Source organism: Pseudophryne corroboree, chromosome 4, assembly GCF_028390025.1.
Source record: "Pseudophryne corroboree isolate aPseCor3 chromosome 4, aPseCor3.hap2, whole genome shotgun sequence".
Classification (NCBI taxonomy): Eukaryota; Metazoa; Chordata; class Amphibia; order Anura; family Myobatrachidae; genus Pseudophryne; species Pseudophryne corroboree.
Window position 1 is genome coordinate 26198641 of NC_086447.1, and position 15753 is coordinate 26214393.

Here is a 15753-nt window from a genome sequence, read left to right on the forward strand (position 1 = left end):
AACCACTACAATACAGAAACTGACTTTTGAAGATCTCATTACTATCGAGTCGGGAAGTACCATTGGCAAACCGTTTTCTTAGAATTTTTTTTTCTAAACTTATTTTTCTATTTTCTAATAATTTCTATGTTATTTTTTCCACTTTGCATTTCAAGAGGACACATTCACTTATTAATAGTTCTGATCATTGTATTTAATAAAAAAATCTTTTTTTAATGTATTTCTGACCAATTTTGAAGGGGAAACTTATGCATATTGGCTAAATGTGAATAATACTACACTACAGGTACTTCCTGAATGCAACACCATCCAATATGCATGGTAGAAGGGAAATTGACTTTTGATATTCTGCAATATGATTTTTTGCTTGCTTTTTTATTGAGCAATGCAACAGTATATATTTATCAAAATATAAATTATTGAATTCAAAGTGTTTAGGTAACAAAATATGTTTCTGCCAATTTCGAACTGGGGACCTTTCACGTGTGAGGCAAACATGAAATCACTACACTACAGATACTACATGAAAAATTTGCGACCATCATCCAATAAAAAATGATCTTTGACATTCAGTATGGCATGCTAAAATAAACTTTTTATCTGATTGTATTTTTATTGAGCATTTTACCCAAAAATTCATTGTTTTAAAATTCTAAGGCTAAGAGATTGTTTCTGCCCAGTTTCGAACTGGGGACCTTTCGCGTGTTAGGCGAACGTGATAACCACTACACTACAGAAACTGACTCTCGTGGATCCCATCACTATCTAGTCTGGAAGTACAAATGACACATGCTTTTCTTAGAAATATAATTTTTTCTAAACTTTTTTCCTATTTTCTAATAATTTTGACGCTATTTTTCCACTTTGCATTTCAAGAGGACACATTCACTTATTATCAATTCTGATCATTGTATTTACTAAAAAAATATTTTTTAATGTATTTCTGACCAATTTTGAAGGGGGACCTTATGCATATTGGGTAAATGTGAATAACTCTACACTACAGGTACTTCATGAATGCAACACCATCCAATATGCATGGTAGAAGGGAAATTGACTTTTGATATTCTGCAATATGATTTTTGCTTGCTTTTTCATTGAGCAATGCAACAGTAGATAGTTATCAAAATATAAATTATTGAATTCAAAGTGTTTAGGTAACAAAATATGTTTCTGCCCAGTTTCGAACTGGGGACCTTTCGCGTGTGAGGCAAACGTGATAACCACTACACTACAGAAACTACATGAAAACAGCATTTCCCGCCATCCAATAAAAAATGATCTTTGACATACATTATGGCATTCTATAATAAAATTTTTATATGATTGCATTTTTATTTGGCATTTCAACCAAAAATCCCTTGTTTTAAAATTCTAAAGATAACAGCACATTTCTGCCCAGTTTCGAACTGGGGACCTTTTGTGTTTTAGGCGAATGTGATAACCACTACAATACAGAAACTGACTTTTGAAGATCTCATCACTATGGAGTCGGGAAGTACCATTGGCAAACCGTTTTCTTAGAATTTTTTTTTTCTAAACTTATTTTTCTATTTTCTAATAATTTCTATGCTATTTTTTCCACTTTGCATTTCAAGAGGACACATTCACTTATTAATAGTTCTGATCATTGTATTTAATAAAAAAATCTATTTTTAATGTATTTCTGACCAATTTTGAAGGGGAACCTTATGCATATTGGCTAAATGTGAATAATACTACACTACAGGTACTTCATGAATGCAACACCATCCAATATGCATGGTAGAAGGGAAATTGACTTTTGATATTCTGCAATATGATTTTTTGCTTGCTTTTTCATTGAGCAATGCAACAGTATATATTTATCAAAATATAAATTATTGAATTCAAAGTGCTTAGGTAACAAAATATGTTTCTGCCAATTTCGAACTGGGGACCTTTCACGTGTGAGGCAAACATGAAATCACTACACTACAGATACTACATGAAAAATTTGCGACCATCATCCAATAAAAAATGATCTTTGACATTCAGTATGGCATGCTAAAATAAACTTTTTATCTGATTGTATTTTTATTGAGCATTTTACCCAAAAATTCATTGTTTTAAAATTCTAAAGCTAAAAGATTGTTTTTGCCCAATTTTGAACTGGGGACCTTTTGCGTGTTAGGCGAACGTGATAACCACTACACTACAGAAACTGACTCCTGTGGGTCCTATCACTATCTAGTCTGGAAGTACAAATGACACATGCTTTTCTTAGAAATATAATTTTTTCTAAACTTTTTTTCCTATTTTCTAATAATTTTGACGCTATTTTTCCACTTTGCATTTCAAGAGGACACATTCACTTATTATCAATTCTGATCATTGTATTTACTAAAAAAAATATTTTTTTAATGTATTTCTGACCAATTTTGAAGGGGGACCTTATGCATATTGGGTAAATGTGAATAACTCTACACTACAGGTACTTCATGAATGCAACACCATCCAATAATGCATGGTAGAAGGGAAATTGACTTTTCATATTCTGCAATATGATTTTTGCTTGCTTTTTCATTGAGCAATGCAACAGTAGATAGTTATCAAAATATAAATTATTGAATTCAAAGTGTTTAGGTAACAAAATATGTTTCTGCCCAGTTTTGAACTGAGGACCTTTCGCGTGTGAGGCGAAAGTGATAACCACTACACTACAGAAACTACATGGAAACAGCGTCTCCCGCCATCTAATAAAAAATGATCTTTGACATACATTATGGCATTCTGAAATAAACTTTTTATATGATTGCATTTTTATTTGGCATTTCAACCAAAAATCCCTTGTTTTAAAATTCTAAAGATAACAGCACATTTCTGCCCAGTTTCGAACTGGGGACCTTTTGTGTTTTAGGCGAATGTGATAACCACTACAATACAGAAACTGACTTTTGAAGATCTCATCGCTATGGAGTCGGGAAGTACCATTGGCAAACCGTTTTCTTAGAATTTTTTTTTCTAAACTTATTTTTCTATTTTCTAATAATTTCTATGCTATTTTTTCCACTTTGCATTTCAAGAGGACACATTCACTTATTAATAGTTCTGATCATTGTATTTAATAAAAAAATCTATTTTTAATGTATTTCTGACCAATTTTGAAGGGGAACCTTATGCATATTCGCTAAATGTGAATAATACTACACTACAGGTACTTCATGAATGCAACACCATCCAATATGCATGGTAGAAGGGAAATTGACTTTTGATATTCTGCAATATGATTTTTTGCTTGCTTTTTCATTGAGCAATGCAACAGTATATAGTTATCAAAATATAAATTATTGAATTCAAAGTGTTTAGGTAACAAAATATGTTTCTGCCAATTTCGAACTGGGGACCTTTCACGTGTGAGGCAAACATGAAATCACTACACTACAGATACTACATGAAAAATTTGCGACTATCATCCAATAAAAAATGATCTTTGACATTCAGTATGGCATGCTAAAATAAACTTTTTATCTGATTGTATTTTTATTGAGCATTTTACCCAAAAATTCATTGTTTTAAAATTCTAAAGCTAAAAGATTGTTTCTGCCCAGTTTTGAACTGGGGACCTTTCGCATGTTAGGCGAACGTGATAACCACTACACTACAGAAACTGACTCTTGTGGGTCCCATCACTATCTAGTCTGGAAGTACAAATGACACATGCTTTTCTTAGAAATATAATTTTTTCTAAACTTTTTTCCTATTTTCTAATAATTTTGACGCTATTTTTCCACTTTGCATTTCAAGAGGACGCATTCACTTATTATCAATTCTGATCATTGTATTTACTAAAAAAATATTTTTTAATGTATTTCTGACCAATTTTGAAGGGGGACCTTATGCATATTGGGTAAATGTGAATAACTCTACACTACAGGTACTTCATGAATGCAACACCATCCAATATGCATGGTATAAGGGAAATTGACTTTTGATATTCTGCAATATGATTTTTGCTTGCTTTTTCATTGAGCCATGCAACAGTAGATAGTTATCAAAATATAAATTATTGAATTCAAAGTGTTTAGGTAACAAAATATGTTTCTGCCCAGTTTTGAACTGGGGATCTTTCGCGTGTGAGGCGAACGTGATAACCACTACACTACAGAAACTACATGGAAACAGCATCTCCCGCCATCCAATAAAAAATGATCTTTGACATACATTATGGCATTCTGAAATAAACTTTTTATATGATTGCATTTTTATTTGGCATTTCAACCAAAAATCCCTTGTTTTAAAATTCTAAAGATAACAGCACATTTCTGCCCAGTTTCGAACTGGGGACCTTTTGTGTTTTAGGCGAATGTGATAACCACTACAATACAGAAACTGACTTTTGAAGATCTCATCACTATGGAGTCGGGAAGTACCATTGGCAAACCGTTTTCATAGAATTTTTTTTTCTAAACTTATTTTTCTATTTTCTAATAATTTCTATGCTATTTTTTCCACTTTGCATTTCAAGAGGACACATTCACTTATTAATAGTTCTGATCATTGTATTTAATAAAAAAATCTATTTTTAATGTATTTCTGACCAATTTTGAAGGGGAACCTTATGCATATTGGCTAAATGTGAATAATACTACACTACAGGTACTTCATGAATGCAACACCATCCAATATGCATGGTAGAAGGGAAATTGACTTTTGATATTCTGCAATATGATTTTTTGCTTGCTTTTTCATTGAGCAATGCAACAGTATATATTTATCAAAATATAAATTATTGAATTCAAAGCGTTTAGGTAACAAAATATGTTTTTGCCAATTTCGAACTGGGGACCTTTCACGTGTGAGGCAAACATGAAATCACTACACTACAGATACTACATGAAAAATTTGCGACCATCATCCAATAAAAAATGATCTTTGACATTCAGTATGGCATGCTAAAATAAACTTTTTATCTGATTGTATTTTTATTGAGCATTTTACCCAAAAATTCATTGTTTTACAATTCTAAAGCTAAAAAATTGTTTCTGCCCAGTTTCGAACTGGGGACCTTTCGCGTGTTAGGCGAACGTAATAACCACTACACTACAGAAACTGACTCTCGTGGATCCCACCCCTATCTAGTCTGGAAGTACAAATGACACATGCTTTTCTTAGAAATATAATTTTTTCTAAACTTTTTTCCTATTTTCTAATATTTTTGACGCTATTTTTCCACTTTGCATTTCAAGAGGACACATTCACTTATTATCAATTCTGATCATTGTATTTACTAAAAAAATATTTTTTAATGTATTTCTGACCAATTTTGAAGGGGGACCTTATGCATATTGGGTAAATGTGAATAACTCTACACTACAGGTACTTCATGAATGCAACACCATCCAATATGCATGGTAGAAGGGAAATTGACTTTTGATATTCTGCAATATTATTTTTTGCTTGCTTTTTCATTGAGCAATGCAACAGTATATATTTATCAAAATATAAATTATTGAATTCAAAGTGTTTAGGTAACAAAATATGTTTCTGCCAATTTCGAACTGGGGACCTTTCACGTGTGAGGCAAACATGAAATCACTACACTACAGATACTACATGAAAAATTTGCGACCATCATCCAATAAAAAATGATCTTTGACATTCAGTATGGCATGCTAAAATAAACTTTTTATCTGATTGTATTTTTATTGAGCATTTTACCCAAAAATTCATTGTTTTAAAATTCTAAAGCTAAAAGATTGTTTTTGCCCAGTTTTGAACTGGGGACCTTTTGCGTGTTTGGCGAACGTGATAACCACTACACTACAGAAACCGACTCTTGTGGGTCCTATCACTATCTAGTCTGGAAGTACAAATGACACATGCTTTTCTTAGAAATATAATTTTTTCTAAACTTTTTTTCCTATTTTCTAATAATTTTGACGCTATTTTTCCACTTTGCATTTCAAGAGGACACATTCACTTATTATCAATTCTGATCATTGTATTTACTAAAAAAAATATTTTTTTAATGTATTTCTGACCAATTTTGAAGGGGGACCTTATGCATATTGGGTAAATGTGAATAACTCTACACTACAGGTACTTCATGAATGCAACACCATCCAATATGCATGGTAGAAGGGAAATTGACTTTTGATATTCTGCAATATGATTTTTGCTTGCTTTTTCATTGAGCAATGCAACAGTAGATAGTTATCAAAATATAAATTATTGAATTCAAAGTGTTTAGGTAACAAAATATGTTTCTGCCCAGTTTTGAACTTAGGACCTTTCGCGTGTGAGGCGAAAGTGATAACCACTACACTACAGAAACTACATGGAAACAGCGTCTCCCGCCATCCAATAAAAAATGATCTTTGACATACATTATGGCATTCTGAAATAAACTTTTTATATGATTGCATTTTTATTTGGCATTTCAACCAAAAATCCCTTGTTTTAAAATTCTAAAGATAACAGCACATTTCTGCCCAGTTTCGAACTGGGGACCTTTTGTGTTTTAGGCGAATGTGATAACCACTACAATACAGAAACTGACTTTTGAAGATCTCATCACTATGGAGTCAGGAAGTACCATTGGCAAACCGTTTTCATAGAATTTTTTTTTCTAAACTTATTTTTCTATTTTCTAATAATTTCTATGCTATTTTTTCCACTTTGCATTTCAAGAGGACACATTCACTTACTAATAGTTCTGATCATTGTATTTAATAAAAAAATCTATTTTTAATGTATTTCTGACCAATTTTGAAGGGGAACCTTATGCATATTCGCTAAATGTGAATAATACTACACTACAGGTACTTCATGAATGCAACACCATCCAATATGCATGGTAGAAGGGAAATTGACTTTTGATATTCTGCAATATGATTTTTTGCTTGCTTTTTCATTGAGCAATGCAACAGTATATATTTATCAAAATATAAATTATTGAATTCAAAGTGTTTAGGTAACAAATTATGTTTCTGCCAATTTCGAACCGGGGACCTTTCACGTGTGAGGCAAACATGAAATCACTACACTACAGATACTACATGAAAAATTTGCGACCATCATCCAATAAAAAATTATCTTTAACATTCAGTATGGCATGCTAAAATAAACTTTTTATCTGATTGTATTTTTATTGAGCATTTTACCTAAAAATTCATTGTTTTAAAATTCTAAAGCTAAAAGATTGTTTTTGCACAGTTTTGAATTGGGGACCTTTTGCGTGTTAGGCGAACGTGATAACCACTACACTAAAGAAACTGACTCTTGTGGGTCCCATCACTATCTAGTCTGGAAGTACAAATGACACATGCTTTTCTTAGAAATATAATTTTTTCTAAACTTTTTTTCCTATTTTCTAATAATTTTGACGCTATTTTTCCACTTTGCATTTCAAGAGGACACATTCACTTATTATCAATTCTGATCATTGTATTTACTAAAAAAATATTTTTTTAATGTATTTCTGACCAATTTTGAAGGGGGACCTTATGCATATTGGGTAAATGTGAATAACTCTACACTACAGGTACTTCCTGAATGCAACACCATCCAATATGCATGGTAGAAGGGAAATTGACTTTTGATATTCTGCAATATGATTTTTTGCTTGCTTTTTCATTGAGCAATGCAACAGTATATATTTATCAAAATATAAATTATTGAATTCAAAGCGTTTATGTAACAAAATATGTTTTTGCCAATTTCGAACTGGGGACCTTTCACGTGTGAGGCAAACATGAAATCACTACACTACAGATACTACATGAAAAATTTGCGACCATCACCCAATAAAAAATGATCTTTGACATTCAGTATGGCATGCTAAAATAAACTTTTTATCTGATTGTATTTTTATTGAGCATTTTACCCAAAAATTCATTGTTTTAAAATTCTAAAGCTAAAAGATTGTTTCTGCCCAGTTTCAAACTGGGGACCTTTCGCGTGTTAGGCAAACGTGATAACCACTACACTACAGAAACTGACTCTCGAGGATCCCATCACTATCTAGTCTGGAAGTACAAATGACACATGCTTTTCTTAGAAATATAATTTTTTCTAAACTTTTTTCCTATTTTCTAATAATTTTGACGCTATTTTTCCACTTTGCATTTCAAGAGGACACATTCACTTATTATCAATTCTGATCATTGTATTTACTAAAAAAATATTTTTTAATGTATTTCTGACCAATTTTGAAGGGGGACCTTATGCATATTGGGTAAATGTGAATAACTCTACACTACAGGTACTTCATGAATGCAACACCATCCAATATGCATGGTAGAAGGGAAATTGACTTTTGATATTCTGCAATATGATTTTTGCTTGCTTTTTCATTGAGCAATGCAACAGTAGATAGTTATCAAAATATAAATTATTGAATTCAAAGTGTTTAGGTAACAAAAGATGTTTCTGCCCAGTTTTGAACTGAGGACCTTTCGCGTGTGAGGCGAACGTGATAACCACTACACTACAGAAACCACATGGAAACAGCATCTCCCGCCATCCAATAAAAAATGATCTTTGACATACATTATGGCATTCTGAAATAAACTTTTTATATGATTGCATTTTTATTTGGCATTTCAACCAAAAATCCCTTGTTTTAAAATTCTAAAGATAACAGCACATTTCTGCCCAGTTTCGAACTGGGGACCTTTTGTGTTTTAGGCGAATGTGATAACCACTACAATACAGAAACTGACTTTTGAAGATCTCATCACTATGGAGTCGGGAAGTACCATTGGCAAACCGTTTTCATAGAATTTTTTTTTCTAAACTTATTTTTCTATTTTCTAATAATTTCTATGCTATTTTGTCCACTTTGCATTTCAAGAGGACACATTCACTTATTAATAGTTCTGATCATTGTATTTAATAAAAAAATCTATTTTTAATGTATTTCTGACCAATTTTGAAGGGGAACCTTATGCATATTGGCTAAATGTGAATAATACTACACTACAGGTACTTCATGAATGCAACACCATCCAATATGCATGGTAGAAGGGAAATTGACTTTTGATATTCTGCAATATGATTTTTGCTTGCTTTTTCATTGAGCAATGCAACAGTAGATAGTTATCAAAATATAAATTATTGAATTCAAAGTGTTTAGGTAACAAAATATGTTTCTGCCCAGTTTTGAACTGGGGATCTTTCGCGTGTGAGGCAAACGTGATAACCACTACACTACAGAAACTACAAGGAAACAGCATCTCCCGCCATCCAATAAAAAATGATCTTTGACATACATTATGGCATTCTGAAATAAACTTTTTATATGATTGCATTTTTATTTGGCATTTCAACCAAAAATCCCTTGTTTTAAAATTCTAAAGATAACAGCACATTTCTGCCCAGTTTCGAACTGGGGACCTTTTGTGTTTTAGGCGAATGTGATAACCACTACAATACAGAAACTGACTTTTGAAGATCTCATTACTATCGAGTCGGGAAGTACCATTGGCAAACCGTTTTCTTAGAATTTTTTTTTCTAAACTTATTTTTCTATTTTCTAATAATTTCTATGCTATTTTTTCCACTTTGCATTTCAAGAGGACACATTCACTTATTAATAGTTCTGATCATTGTATTTAATAAAAAAATCTTTTTTTAATGTATTTCTGACCAATTTTGAAGGGGAAACTTATGCATATTGGCTAAATGTGAATAATACTACACTACAGGTACTTCCTGAATGCAACACCATCCAATATGCATGGTAGAAGGGAAATTGACTTTTGATATTCTGCAATATGATTTTTTGCTTGCTTTTTTATTGAGCAATGCAACAGTATATATTTATCAAAATATAAATTATTGAATTCAAAGTGTTTAGGTAACAAAATATGTTTCTGCCAATTTCGAACTGGGGACCTTTCACGTGTGAGGCAAACATGAAATCACTACACTACAGATACTACATGAAAAATTTGCGACCATCATCCAATAAAAAATGATCTTTGACATTCAGTATGGCATGCTAAAATAAACTTTTTATCTGATTGTATTTTTATTGAGCATTTTACCCAAAAATTCATTGTTTTAAAATTCTAAGGCTAAGAGATTGTTTCTGCCCAGTTTCGAACTGGGGACCTTTCGCGTGTTAGGCGAACGTGATAACCACTACACTACAGAAACTGACTCTCGTGGATCACATCACTATCTAGTCTGGAAGTACAAATGACACATGCTTTTCTTAGAAATATAATTTTTTCTAAACTTTTTTCCTATTTTCTAATAATTTTGACGCTATTTTTCCACTTTGCATTTCAAGAGGACACATTCACTTATTATCAATTCTGATCATTGTATTTACTAAAAAAATATTTTTTAATGTATTTCTGACCAATTTTGAAGGGGGACCTTATGCATATTGGGTAAATGTGAATAACTCTACACTACAGGTACTTCATGAATGCAACACCATCCAATATGCATGGTAGAAGGGAAATTGACTTTTGATATTCTGCAATATGATTTTTGCTTGCTTTTTCATTGAGCAATGCAACAGTAGATAGTTATCAAAATATAAATTATTGAATTCAAAGTGTTTAGGTAACAAAATATGTTTCTGCCCAGTTTCGAACTGGGGACCTTTCGCGTGTGAGGCAAACGTGATAACCACTACACTACAGAAACTACATGAAAACAGCATCTCCCGCCATCCAATAAAAAATGATCTTTGACATACATTATGGCATTCTATAATAAAATTTTTATATGATTGCATTTTTATTTGGCATTTCAACCAAAAATCCCTTGTTTTAAAATTCTAAAGATAACAGCACATTTCTGCCCAGTTTCGAACTGGGGACCTTTTGTGTTTTAGGCGAATGTGATAACCACTACAATACAGAAACTGACTTTTGAAGATCTCATCACTATGGAGTCGGGAAGTACCATTGGCAAACCGTTTTCTTAGAATTTTTTTTTTCTAAACTTATTTTTCTATTTTCTAATAATTTCTATGCTATTTTTTCCACTTTGCATTTCAAGAGGACACATTCACTTATTAATAGTTCTGATCATTGTATTTAATAAAAAAATCTATTTTTAATGTATTTCTGACCAATTTTGAAGGGGAACCTTATGCATATTGGCTAAATGTGAATAATACTACACTACAGGTACTTCATGAATGCAACACCATCCAATATGCATGGTAGAAGGGAAATTGACTTTTGATATTCTGCAATATGATTTTTTGCTTGCTTTTTCATTGAGCAATGCAACAGTATATATTTATCAAAATATAAATTATTGAATTCAAAGTGCTTAGGTAACAAAATATGTTTCTGCCAATTTCGAACTGGGGACCTTTCACGTGTGAGGCAAACATGAAATCACTACACTACAGATACTACATGAAAAATTTGCGACCATCATCCAATAAAAAATGATCTTTGACATTCAGTATGGCATGCTAAAATAAACTTTTTATCTGATTGTATTTTTATTGAGCATTTTACCCAAAAATTCATTGTTTTAAAATTCTAAAGCTAAAAGATTGTTTCTGCCCAGTTTCGAACTGGGGACCTTTCGCGTGTTAGGCGAACATGATAACCACTACACTACAGAAACTGACTCTCGTGGATTCCATCACTATCTAGTCTGGAAGTACAAATGACACATGCTTTTCTTAGAAATATAATTTTTTCTAAACTTTTTTCCTATTTTCTAATAATTTTGACGCTATTTTTCCACTTTGCATTTCAAGAGGACGCATTCACTTATTATCAATTCTGATCATTGTATTTACTAAAAAAATATTTTTTAATGTATTTCTGACCAATTTTGAAGGGGGACCTTATGCATATTGGGTAAATGTGAATAACTCTACACTACAGGTACTTCATGAATGCAACACCATCCAATATGCATGGTAGAAGGGAAATTGACTTTTGATATTCTGCAATATGATTTTTGCTTGCTTTTTCATTGAGCAATGCAACAGTAGATAGTTATCAAAATATAAATTATTGAATTCAAAGTGTTTAGGTAACAAAATATGTTTCTGCCCAGTTTCGAACTGGGGACCTTTCGCGTGTGAGGCAAACGTGATAACCACTACACTACAGAAACTACATGAAAACAGCATCTCCCGCCATCCAATAAAAAATGATCTTTGACATACATTATGGCATTCTATAATAAAATTTTTATATGATTGCATTTTTATTTGGCATTTCAACCAAAAATCCCTTGTTTTAAAATTCTAAAGATAACAGCACATTTCTGCCCAGTTTCGAACTGGGGACCTTTTGTGTTTTAGGCGAATGTGATAACCACTACAATACAGAAACTGACTTTTGAAGATCTCATCACTATGGAGTCGGGAAGTACCATTGGCAAACCGTTTTCTTAGAATTTTTTTTTTCTAAACTTATTTTTCTATTTTCTAATAATTTCTATGCTATTTTTTCCACTTTGCATTTCAAGAGGACACATTCACTTATTAATAGTTCTGATCATTGTATTTAATAAAAAAATCTATTTTTAATGTATTTCTGACCAATTTTGAAGGGGAACCTTATGCATATTGGCTAAATGTGAATAATACTACACTACAGGTACTTCATGAATGCAACACCATCCAATATGCATGGTAGAAGGGAAATTGACTTTTGATATTCTGCAATATGATTTTTTGCTTGCTTTTTCATTGAGCAATGCAACAGTATATATTTATCAAAATATAAATTATTGAATTCAAAGTGCTTAGGTAACAAAATATGTTTCTGCCAATTTCGAACTGGGGACCTTTCACGTGTGAGGCAAACATGAAATCACTACACTACAGATACTACATGAAAAATTTGCGACCATCATCCAATAAAAAATGATCTTTGACATTCAGTATGGCATGCTAAAATAAACTTTTTATCTGATTGTATTTTTATTGAGCATTTTACCCAAACATTCATTGTTTTAAAATTCTAAAGCTAAAAGATTGTTTTTGCCCAGTTTTGAACTGGGTACCTTTTGCGTGTTTGGCGAACGTGATAACCACTACACTACAGAAACCGACTCTTGTGGGTACTATCACTATCTAGTCTGGAAGTACAAATGACACATGCTTTTCTTAGAAATATAATTTTTTCTAAACTTTTTTTCCTATTTTCTAATAATTTTGACGCTATTTTTCCACTTTGCATTTCAAGAGGACACATTCACTTATTATCAATTCTGATCATTGTATTTACTAAAAAAAATATTTTTTTAATGTATTTCTGACCAATTTTGAAGGGGGACCTTATGCATATTGGGTAAATGTGAATAACTCTACACTACAGGTACTTCATGAATGCAACACCATCCAATATGCATGGTAGAAGGGAAATTGACTTTTGATATTCTGCAATATGATTTTTGCTTGCTTTTTCATTGAGCAATGCAACAGTAGATAGTTATCAAAATATAAATTATTGAATTCAAAGTGTTTAGGTAACAAAATATGTTTCTGCCCAGTTTTGAACTTAGGACCTTTCGCGTGTGAGGCGAAAGTGATAACCACTACACTACAGAAACTACATGGAAACAGCGTCTCCCGCCATCCAATAAAAAATGATCTTTGACATACATTATGGCATTCTGAAATAAACTTTTTATATGATTGCATTTTTATTTGGCATTTCAACCAAAAATCCCTTGTTTTAAAATTCTAAAGATAACAGCACATTTCTGCCCAGTTTCGAACTGGGGACCTTTTGTGTTTTAGGCGAATGTGATAACCACTACAATACAGAAACTGACTTTTGAAGATCTCATCACTATGGAGTCAGGAAGTACCATTGGCAAACCGTTTTCATAGAATTTTTTTTTCTAAACTTATTTTTCTATTTTCTAATAATTTCTATGCTATTTTTTCCACTTTGCATTTCAAGAGGACACATTCACTTACTAATAGTTCTGATCATTGTATTTAATAAAAAAATCTATTTTTAATGTATTTCTGACCAATTTTGAAGGGGAACCTTATGCATATTCGCTAAATGTGAATAATACTACACTACAGGTACTTCATGAATGCAACACCATCCAATATGCATGGTAGAAGGGAAATTGACTTTTGATATTCTGCAATATGATTTTTTGCTTGCTTTTTCATTGAGCAATGCAACAGTATATATTTATCAAAATATAAATTATTGAATTCAAAGTGTTTAGGTAACAAATTATGTTTCTGCCAATTTCGAACCGGGGACCTTTCACGTGTGAGGCAAACATGAAATCACTACACTACAGATACTACATGAAAAATTTGCGACCATCATCCAATAAAAAATTATCTTTAACATTCAGTATGGCATGCTAAAATAAACTTTTTATCTGATTGTATTTTTATTGAGCATTTTACCTAAAAATTCATTGTTTTAAAATTCTAAAGCTAAAAGATTGTTTTTGCACAGTTTTGAATTGGGGACCTTTTGCGTGTTAGGCGAACGTGATAACCACTACACTAAAGAAACTGACTCTTGTGGGTCCCATCACTATCTAGTCTGGAAGTACAAATGACACATGCTTTTCTTAGAAATATAATTTTTTCTAAACTTTTTTTCCTATTTTCTAATAATTTTGACGCTATTTTTCCACTTTGCATTTCAAGAGGACACATTCACTTATTATCAATTCTGATCATTGTATTTACTAAAAAAATATTTTTTTAATGTATTTCTGACCAATTTTGAAGGGGGACCTTATGCATATTGGGTAAATGTGAATAACTCTACACTACAGGTACTTCCTGAATGCAACACCATCCAATATGCATGGTAGAAGGGAAATTGACTTTTGATATTCTGCAATATGATTTTTTGCTTGCTTTTTCATTGAGCAATGCAACAGTATATATTTATCAAAATATAAATTATTGAATTCAAAGCGTTTATGTAACAAAATATGTTTTTGCCAATTTCGAACTGGGGACCTTTCACGTGTGAGGCAAACATGAAATCACTACACTACAGATACTACATGAAAAATTTGCGACCATCACCCAATAAAAAATGATCTTTGACATTCAGTATGGCATGCTAAAATAAACTTTTTATCTGATTGTATTTTTATTGAGCATTTTACCCAAAAATTCATTGTTTTAAAATTCTAAAGCTAAAAGATTGTTTCTGCCCAGTTTCAAACTGGGGACCTTTCGCGTGTTAGGCAAACGTGATAACCACTACACTACAGAAACTGACTCTCGAGGATCCCATCACTATCTAGTCTGGAAGTACAAATGACACATGCTTTTCTTAGAAATATAATTTTTTCTAAACTTTTTTCCTATTTTCTAATAATTTTGACGCTATTTTTCCACTTTGCATTTCAAGAGGACACATTCACTTATTATCAATTCTGATCATTGTATTTACTAAAAAAATATTTTTTAATGTATTTCTGACCAATTTTGAAGGGGGACCTTATGCATATTGGGTAAATGTGAATAACTCTACACTACAGGTACTTCATGAATGCAACACCATCCAATATGCATGGTAGAAGGGAAATTGACTTTTGATATTCTGCAATATGATTTTTGCTTGCTTTTTCATTGAGCAATGCAACAGTAGATAGTTATCAAAATATAAATTATTGAATTCAAAGTGTTTAGGTAACAAAAGATGTTTCTGCCCAGTTTTGAACTGAGGACCTTTCGCGTGTGAGGCGAACGTGATAACCACTACACTACAGAAACCACATGGAAACAGCATCTCCCGCCATCCAATAAAAAATGATCTTTGACATACATTATGGCATTCTGAAATAAACTTT

General features: G+C 31.9%; 17 non-coding genes across 17 annotated transcripts; all 17 read right to left on the minus strand.

Moving 5' to 3' along the window:
* Positions 1-667: 667 nt before the first annotated feature.
* On the minus strand, positions 668-740 carry TRNAV-AAC (transfer RNA valine (anticodon AAC)). Its single transcript has one exon. It is a non-coding gene; the product is annotated as a tRNA-Val (tRNA).
* A 428-nt stretch (positions 741-1168) lies between these two features.
* Positions 1169-1241, minus strand: TRNAV-CAC (transfer RNA valine (anticodon CAC)). The gene has a single exon. It is a non-coding gene; the product is annotated as a tRNA-Val (tRNA).
* Positions 1242-2615: 1374 nt separating this feature from the next.
* On the minus strand, positions 2616-2688 carry TRNAV-CAC (transfer RNA valine (anticodon CAC)). Its single transcript has one exon. It is a non-coding gene; the product is annotated as a tRNA-Val (tRNA).
* Positions 2689-3556: 868 nt separating this feature from the next.
* On the minus strand, positions 3557-3629 carry TRNAV-AAC (transfer RNA valine (anticodon AAC)). The gene has a single exon. It is a non-coding gene; the product is annotated as a tRNA-Val (tRNA).
* Positions 3630-4057: 428 nt separating this feature from the next.
* Positions 4058-4130, minus strand: TRNAV-CAC (transfer RNA valine (anticodon CAC)). The gene has a single exon. It is a non-coding gene; the product is annotated as a tRNA-Val (tRNA).
* Positions 4131-4998: 868 nt separating this feature from the next.
* On the minus strand, positions 4999-5071 carry TRNAV-AAC (transfer RNA valine (anticodon AAC)). The gene has a single exon. It is a non-coding gene; the product is annotated as a tRNA-Val (tRNA).
* A 1151-nt stretch (positions 5072-6222) lies between these two features.
* TRNAV-CAC (transfer RNA valine (anticodon CAC)) lies at positions 6223-6295 on the minus strand. The gene has a single exon. It is a non-coding gene; the product is annotated as a tRNA-Val (tRNA).
* Positions 6296-7885: 1590 nt separating this feature from the next.
* TRNAV-AAC (transfer RNA valine (anticodon AAC)) lies at positions 7886-7958 on the minus strand. Its single transcript has one exon. It is a non-coding gene; the product is annotated as a tRNA-Val (tRNA).
* A 428-nt stretch (positions 7959-8386) lies between these two features.
* Positions 8387-8459, minus strand: TRNAV-CAC (transfer RNA valine (anticodon CAC)). Its single transcript has one exon. It is a non-coding gene; the product is annotated as a tRNA-Val (tRNA).
* Positions 8460-9108: 649 nt separating this feature from the next.
* Positions 9109-9181, minus strand: TRNAV-CAC (transfer RNA valine (anticodon CAC)). The gene has a single exon. It is a non-coding gene; the product is annotated as a tRNA-Val (tRNA).
* An 868-nt stretch (positions 9182-10049) lies between these two features.
* TRNAV-AAC (transfer RNA valine (anticodon AAC)) lies at positions 10050-10122 on the minus strand. Its single transcript has one exon. It is a non-coding gene; the product is annotated as a tRNA-Val (tRNA).
* Positions 10123-10550: 428 nt separating this feature from the next.
* Positions 10551-10623, minus strand: TRNAV-CAC (transfer RNA valine (anticodon CAC)). Its single transcript has one exon. It is a non-coding gene; the product is annotated as a tRNA-Val (tRNA).
* An 869-nt stretch (positions 10624-11492) lies between these two features.
* Positions 11493-11565, minus strand: TRNAV-AAC (transfer RNA valine (anticodon AAC)). The gene has a single exon. It is a non-coding gene; the product is annotated as a tRNA-Val (tRNA).
* A 428-nt stretch (positions 11566-11993) lies between these two features.
* On the minus strand, positions 11994-12066 carry TRNAV-CAC (transfer RNA valine (anticodon CAC)). Its single transcript has one exon. It is a non-coding gene; the product is annotated as a tRNA-Val (tRNA).
* Positions 12067-13439: 1373 nt separating this feature from the next.
* On the minus strand, positions 13440-13512 carry TRNAV-CAC (transfer RNA valine (anticodon CAC)). Its single transcript has one exon. It is a non-coding gene; the product is annotated as a tRNA-Val (tRNA).
* A 1590-nt stretch (positions 13513-15102) lies between these two features.
* Positions 15103-15175, minus strand: TRNAV-AAC (transfer RNA valine (anticodon AAC)). The gene has a single exon. It is a non-coding gene; the product is annotated as a tRNA-Val (tRNA).
* Positions 15176-15603: 428 nt separating this feature from the next.
* TRNAV-CAC (transfer RNA valine (anticodon CAC)) lies at positions 15604-15676 on the minus strand. The gene has a single exon. It is a non-coding gene; the product is annotated as a tRNA-Val (tRNA).
* Between the last annotated feature and the right edge of the window lie 77 nt (positions 15677-15753).